Raw genomic sequence first — 7,968 nt, forward strand, 5'->3', positions numbered from 1 at the left:
TCCACCATACCAACAACAGTACAATGCAACATGCTATCTATTAAAGATCAGTTCAACAATACTAAACTGGAAATACAACAAATAATACATATAAACCCAATACTTAAGGCACAAAGTAATATTAATCCCGTTTTCAACCAATTCCGACCCCATGTCCCTCCAGCAAACGGATTCCAACTGGTGTGTTCTACAAGTTGTTGAGTAAGTGTCCATAATTCCTGCAGTTGTGCATGGACAGTTAAATGATCACTTAAGTTTATACAGCATACCTAATAAAAATCTTCACACCAATGCTCATGTGTTAAAAGTTAAAAATCAACTGCTTGTTTTTGTAGTGTAGCATGTTTAATGCTGTGTGCATCAATTAACAAATCAGATATAGCTGTGCTGGTAGTATTGCTAAACTTTGCTAACCAACAACTAACTCCATCCAGGCTCATGAGGGCTTGTGTACTTGCAACTCCAGGAGCCAACAAAGAGGCAGTGATTGTGTTGGTAGTGTTCTAGAATTTAGCTGTATCTCTGTAGCCAGGAGTAAAAGCATGTATGCTCTCAGTACGATAGTGGTGAGTTTGGTTTCGTTGGATCCATACTAAAGTAGTTATATTTGGAGATAAGAGGGTTAGTTTTCTTAACTAACACGGAAATTTAATTGCCATTGGCACTCTGGCCTAGGCTCATACCCTGCAGATTAAGAGGATATCTTGTGGGAGTTGCATACATGTACTGAAACTCAGGGTTAGCTGTGCTGTGCTTGAATAATCCCAGCGTGAAGCATTTTAAAATAATGGTGTCATTGACCCACCAAGTTATAAGGCTATTTCTTGTGATAATATATTTAAAGGTGGTACAACTATCTGCATTCAAGGTGCCTAAAGTCCACAACTCCTCTGAGGGTAAAGCAGGGGATTTCCTGAGGCAGGACAGTTGTTGCTAGAATCTGGTAGCCGGACAGGCCACAGATGCAGGGGTGCTGTTATATAAATGTTGCAGCTCATGGGCAGTGAGAGGTACACAGATCAGACACATTGCGAATGGGTTCTGAGCCACAGCAGTGCTAAGGCATCATGAAGTCTGGTTGTCTTAGACAAAGTCACCCAGATGTTTTTTCCAAGGGGGGTCTGAGTCTGAGGTACCTTGTTAAAACATAAACAGAATAAAAGTCACCTCCTCACCCCTTCTCCCACTCCCACCTGTTACTCCCACTGGCAGAAGTGTTTAGCAGGTCCTCAGCAGCAGCAGCACTGCTCCTCTGGAATGGTAATAGGAACCTGCTTTGCTTCTGCTGCTATCACCTCAGCAGCCATAGAACCATGTTCCATGGGGGGTTGATATTCTACCTTTGCATCTCAAAAGTAAAACTTCAGAGGACCTTGAATGGATAGGAAGGGCATAATTCAAAAGAAAATTGACCCAATAGTTCCACTGGGGAGCATATGAGTAGAAAGAATGGTGTTCCTAATACCTAAAGCGAGTGGATGTTAATTTTCCTATTGTTTAAAACAGTGCATCTATAGAATGACTCCGCTGAAACAAAGGTAAAATAAACTTTAAAACAAACTATATACATCTGAAAATGTCTCTGCTTTTCTCACCCTTCCTCTACACAAAGAGGCTTTTAATCAGGAGGATTTTAGTTTTATCCAAAGGCATCCAGCCCATATGCGCCAAAACCATCCCACAATGATAACCAAAGGACAGTCAGTAGGGACAATAGGGAGTGTTGTTTCAACATTGGCATACACTGTGAAGGAGAGGAAAGACAACTTCCAGAACAATAGTTTTATTCAACAATGGTGAGAAATATGAACTGAGTTTTGGTTTAAATCAATAGTGAAGGCACTTCAGTATAATATTACAAATCATAAAAATAGAAATAGTATGAAAATTACTTAAAGTGATTATTATAAGTAAAGTAATATTATTAAAATGTTAGATCAAGCTATGGCAAGTGTTTTTTTTAATTTTCTTGTGCTGCTCTAAGCCTTATTGTCCTTGTGGATAAGCTAATGATCAAGGCTATGGAAACAGCAAAAGTCATACTTTTCAGACCAGATGAAATTTGGTGATATACATTAGAAGCACTAACAACTCCAGAAAACTGCTGTAGGAGCTGGGTATTTGGCTCTGTATCCAGCAATACCCCAGCATGACATCACATCTTTCAGCAGATGAACTACATCACTCCAGGACGTCAGTGGACCTCAGGTTCACATTGTGCTTAGTTCCTTGACAATTTCCCAGGTAGAGGTCACCCAGCTACCTTGTTCTCTAGTTCTTCTTTGAAGGAAATCAGCTAGGTCTGTTCACACCAAAGCACCAGGGAAGCTCTGTGGGCAGCTCACTACCAACCCTTCCCAAAAGAAAGCACAGCCCAGCCTGTACTCTGTAGGCTCTGCTCAGCAGAACCTCCAACACTATTGCAAAAAAACTCTCTTTTCTGTCATAATTCAGAACTTGCAGCACATACTTTAAGATTCATACAACGAAACCTCCACTCCAAAAGACTGAAACACAAGTTACATGATACACTTTGATTGGAAAAACACATAAAAAATAGCAACTTGTAAGACTGCTCTTGTGCTGTGTATATAGAGAATTTAACACTACAAATCCACTTGCTACTAATGCAGGATTGAAAGCAAAATATAAAAAACAATTGCTTGCAACAAATAATGAATAGTTGCTTGGATTTCTGCATCTCTTCCTGGAATCTTAATTCTGGCCTGTGGCCACCACGTGGTGTCAAAAGCCCAGTCTGCAGGTTTTTTTCGATTCCCAGCACTTCCCCAGGGGTTCCATTCCCCAAGATTACCTAGCTGCTGCATTTTTTCAATTATCTCATCCAGAGAATTTCCTGTTTCATTAATCAAAAGGGTCTTTATTGCATTTTGTATGTTGAGGGAGCAGTCTTAATCAGTCTATTTCTCATGGTAACAAATGGGGATTTCGCATCAGAACGTCAGTGTCCCCAATAAAAACTGCCCTTTCATTCCTTCCTCCTTCATTCTCTGTATATAATCTCACAATGTATACACACTCAGGCCCTGGTTATGCATTTTCTGTGGGGTATTTAATACTACATCCCTGAGTAGCTGTGGCTAGCAAATTAGTATCCTGTGCATAAGTTTAAAATGCATTCTCTTTAAAAGAAATTTGGGCTTAGCACCAAGAATTTCTTTCAATCTTCAGCATCCAAGGTTATGAACAAGAGTTAGAGATTGCTTAAATAATCATCAGCAAAGCTATCAGCAAAAACTAGATTTAATATTAAGCGACAGCATGACAAGGTTTATTTACAAGATTCACTCTACTACTTACAGCACAGTTAAGGAACCCCAAGTTAAAACAAGCAACAACAAAGCCAAATAAAAGGCAATCAAAACAGAATTGAACAAGAAACTTGTGTACGTGTGTGCGTGTGTGTGTCTGAAAAAAGGACAGTGAGGCAAGGATAAAAAGGAATATGGCTTAAAAGCTTAATATCACTCAACAGCACTTTAACTTATACTTTAAACTTAAAAATTTAACAAAGGAATAACACTTAACTTATGACTAACTTAACTTATAACTTATACCTCAATTGTTACCATTTAACAGAAGAATCACGCTTAACAGCATATATAATGCTAACTTATAATTTAAAGCTTAACCTTACTTACAGGCCTAGATTACTGAGATCTCAGATTGCAGTGCAGCAGAGGCAGCTACAAATACTTGCCTTTGCAACATTATATTAGTCCTCAGCTGTTGTATGTCCTTGTCTTATTTGTCTGTTTTTCAAGCTCTGTATTCCTTTCATCTGCAACTTTGTATGCAAATAACAGACATTCACCCATGCATCCAGCATGAAAAAGCTGCTCTTTAGAGCATTTTTGAGGAGATTTGCACAAACTTTCCCCAATATTTCAATACTTCCATGGGATCTTTCCCATGACTTGGGCTCAATACTCATACAAATTCCTAGCTTGTCCCACAATGTGCTCCAGAGTTCCAGTGTCCACCGCAGTTTCTCCACCGGTGGAGCCAAGGCTCGAGTCTCCTTTTTGTGAAACATCTTTACCAATGCACTCACATTAGGACATAATAACAACATAAATAGTGAGGGCAATAAATCTGAGACATCATCCAGAGACACCACAAATGCAAAGGACTAAGAGTTCTTCCGAGCAGAATCTGAAATGTACTTGAGCTATGTTTACAATACACCATGCAACCACAAGTGTATAACAGTGATTACTTGGACACAGAAAAACATTACTAAGTTCCCACACACAGCTGGGTACTCAGACTAAGTCTTGACCTCCCATATGCTGTACACAACATGGAACAGTGTCTCTCAGTACAGATTTGCATTTCACTTTCTTGGTGCAACCACACGCCCCACTGCCCAGTCCTTTCTTTACATCATATTTGTTCCCTGGGCATCCCATCCTCATCACCATTAATGTTACGGGTTCTGGAGGATGCCTGTGCACAAAAACCTCTGAAACCCAACTCAGATTGCAAAGCAGATTTTTTTTTTTTTTTATTACATGCAATACCAAATAATACATACCAACCCCTGGATTTTTTGGAAAGCTGCTGAGCAGGAGAAGGAGATGGAGCATGGTGCTCAGGTGGGTGGGGCAGGCAGGCACTGCACCTTCAGGAAGTCCCCTGGATCAAAATGCATGCATCTTGTCCTCTTCAGCCCCTGCACCCCAGAACCACACCCCATATCTCCTCCTCTTGGAGTGGAATTTTTCCAGTTATGACATCATCTCACACTTGGCCAGAGTGTGAGATGAGGCCACAACGGCTCACGATACCACCTCCATATTAACAACAGCTCCATTGTATATTGTTCTTTCACAGGTTATGTTCCCATCAATTGACCAAATACATTGTTTCTCTTAAGGGTCAAGTTCCCACCAGTTAAACAATAAGGTTTTCTTCATTGTCTTTTCTTCAGTGTCATATCTTTTCAAAACTGGTCAAAACTGATCAAATCTGAAAAACTGTATCCATTGTTTCTTGATTATAGTAGCAGACAAGGGCTTTACATAGCGGGTGAACTCAACAGAAATAGCACAATTTTGGTCTTACTACTTGATTTTGGAAGAAAGCCTAACACTCTGCTTTTCTGCTCCCCTTTTAATGGAAATAATCACTACCATTGCTCTCTGTTCCCCATCCCAACTTCTAAGATGTATCAACCACTACTAGGAGCTTGCACCAAATTCTTGTCAGTAGTAGGTAGAGGAATGAAGGGTTATATGAACCTCCATGTCATGACCACTGCTGCTTTCAGGACTGGCTAAAAAGTGAGTTACCTAAAGAAAATATGAGCAGGTGTGAGAATTGGCATATAGTGACACCAAAGAGAGAAGGCATGAAAGTTATATGCTAACGCACATTACTGTTTCATTAAATAAACTCAGAGTTTTGACACCTCAACCGGTCATCTGGCAAAATAAAACAAGACGCAATGGTAAAATAAATACTATACTAATTACAGAACATCAGGACTTTTAAGATAGAAGCTCTTGGCAGAAAATTCAGTGCCACCCAATAAGTAGCTAAAATAGCTTTTGAGCTTATTTTATGTTGAGATGAAAGTAATTAATATAGGGGCAGTCTTCAGGAAGCTTTTTCCTGTCTAACCATGGAAGATTTTTTCAACAGACCTTTTCTGCTTTTGTGAGCATGTTCTCTGTAATGACAAACATCTTGCCTTATTACTGACTTATTGTCTGTGTTCAGGCAATATACCTACCCCTTATTTTTCTTCAGGGTTTTCCTTCAGAACTTGCATTTTTCTTACCAGATGAATACAACCATGTGTTACCTCCAAGACTGAGGTCCACAATAAGAAATAACTGAGTATTACTTCAGATTAATTAAGAAAGAGTGGTGCAACTTACTTGAATAGACAGTGTGCATTTTCAGAAGAACAAAAAGAATGGCAGTCTTAGATCAGGTCTTTGTTCCACAGCTACCAGGGCATTTATGTTGAGGACTGCACCTGGTCAAGGTAGCTCAGCTTGCAAGCTGCAGATTGAGATGCCTGAGAGTCTTGTGAATGGTCAGGCTGAGAAGTTTCCTTAACATATGACAGTCAAAATAATGCATGTCCTTTCTTGACACAGTCAGGGATCTGTGGAATTCAAGAATGCTATTTCCATTAACATTTTGATCTGCAAGTAGACCACCAGTATCCTGATTGCAAGCTCTGAGTTTGAAGAAAAATAAAAACATTAAATGCAAAGGAGAATGAACAGGTCTTTAACTGGTCGATTGCTTTTTCCTTTCTTGCAATTCTTTGCCTCTAACATGTTTCACAACTTTTAAGAGTGCTAAGATATCTAATGAGCCCTGAGTAACTATAAGAGACACCTGCGAAATCTGAGCTTTTGCCAGTCAATTACATTTCTTTCCCCACAGACTCTCATGCTGCTAGGAGAAACAAGGAAAATGAAAGACATCAGAACTTGCTGTGGAGCTTGCTGTTGATCTATTGCAAGTGATTGCCTGGATCTCCTGCTGAGCTTACTTTGCAAGCACCAGAAGGATGGAGAGCATCCCAGAGCAGACTGCATGTTCCCTGGGACAGACATTGTGGCATCTTGCCTTCCTAGTGGCACTGTTGTATGTGGGCTCTTCCACAGCACAGCAATAAAGATACTGCAGTGCTTTTCCCCTGCCTTGCTGCAGAAGAAGGATCATTCATCAGGCATCTTCCAATGCAGATGGGAAGCATCACCTGTTTTACTCCTCTTTGTAAAGCTACTAAACTTTGTAATAATCTGGGAAGAGACAGTAATGGAGGCAGAGGGATTGGGAAAAATGAGTGGAGGAGGGCAAGAATGCTCTTTTAAAAGCCAAAGGAACTTAATTGCAAAACACAATTTCTGCTAACTACTGAGAACCGTAAACCCGAGTAAAATTAGCTACATACATACAGTGATTTTTTAGAATTTTTGGTAGGTAGTTTCATATTTGAATAGTTTTGTTAATCTTCTGTAAGGCAGCAGAGATACTTTGGTAATTTTGCCATCTGTATACTGCTCAGCAAACAATGGTGATTCAGGACTGCTCGTTGACATTTGGGTGGATACCTGTCTGATGGCAAGTTTCAGTGTCAGCTTCAAGCGATATGGATTCATTACACAACAGGAAAAGTGCTGGTTTGCAGAACACTACGTGTTCCACTCACAGCAGTGCTTATAGTTCAAATGTGAAAAGAGCAGGAAGATGCTTAGATGGTCTATTACTGTCAGATAGTGGATTGTCCCTTGCCCTGTCTCAAGCTCCCTGCATTATCTTGCACAAATTGGGTTCACTTTTTAGGTTAATCTCCCAAAGAGAGGTACTATTGCAGTGTTATCTCCTTGGCTGATGAGGCAAAAAGCAGCAATAAAGATAAGAGTTGTCAGATAAACCTGTAAGATAACAGACCCTCAAAGAAATCCAGAATGCTACAAGTTCAACACTTAAATACTTAAAGTTAGGAAGCAACAGTGTTTACAAACCTAGCAAGTGTCATGTGGGATGTAATGAAAAAAAGTGAAAATTACACCAGATATCAAATACAAGTATTCCAACTGCTTGCAGAGGAGCACACAAGGCAGGTTTGCTTTCATTAAGAGTTTATAAAGAAAATGAAGCAGACCTTCAGCTTCCTCGCACTGCTTAGCCACAGGTAAATTAAAAAGCAATGTTTTAAAGCAAATGGCAGAAACTTGGGTATGACATTGCACACCTTCCTGCCCACTGCCACTTCAGACCTACTTAAACCATCATTTTTTGTATGTGTAAGAAAACAGTATTTCATAAATTAAATAACTACTCAATAACTACAGGATTACACCTCCCTCCCTCTCCCAGGGTGCTGAATCACGTCTGACATGTTTTTACACAAACACATTTCACGCTAAATACGAATCATATCACCGTGTGAAACAAACTGTCCCTGCTCAGCAGCCA

Source organism: Melozone crissalis, unplaced genomic scaffold, assembly GCF_028551555.1.
Source record: "Melozone crissalis strain CALT ecotype California unplaced genomic scaffold, PUWL_Pcris_2 ptg000042l_1, whole genome shotgun sequence".
NCBI classification, from domain to species: Eukaryota; Metazoa; Chordata; class Aves; order Passeriformes; family Passerellidae; genus Melozone; species Melozone crissalis.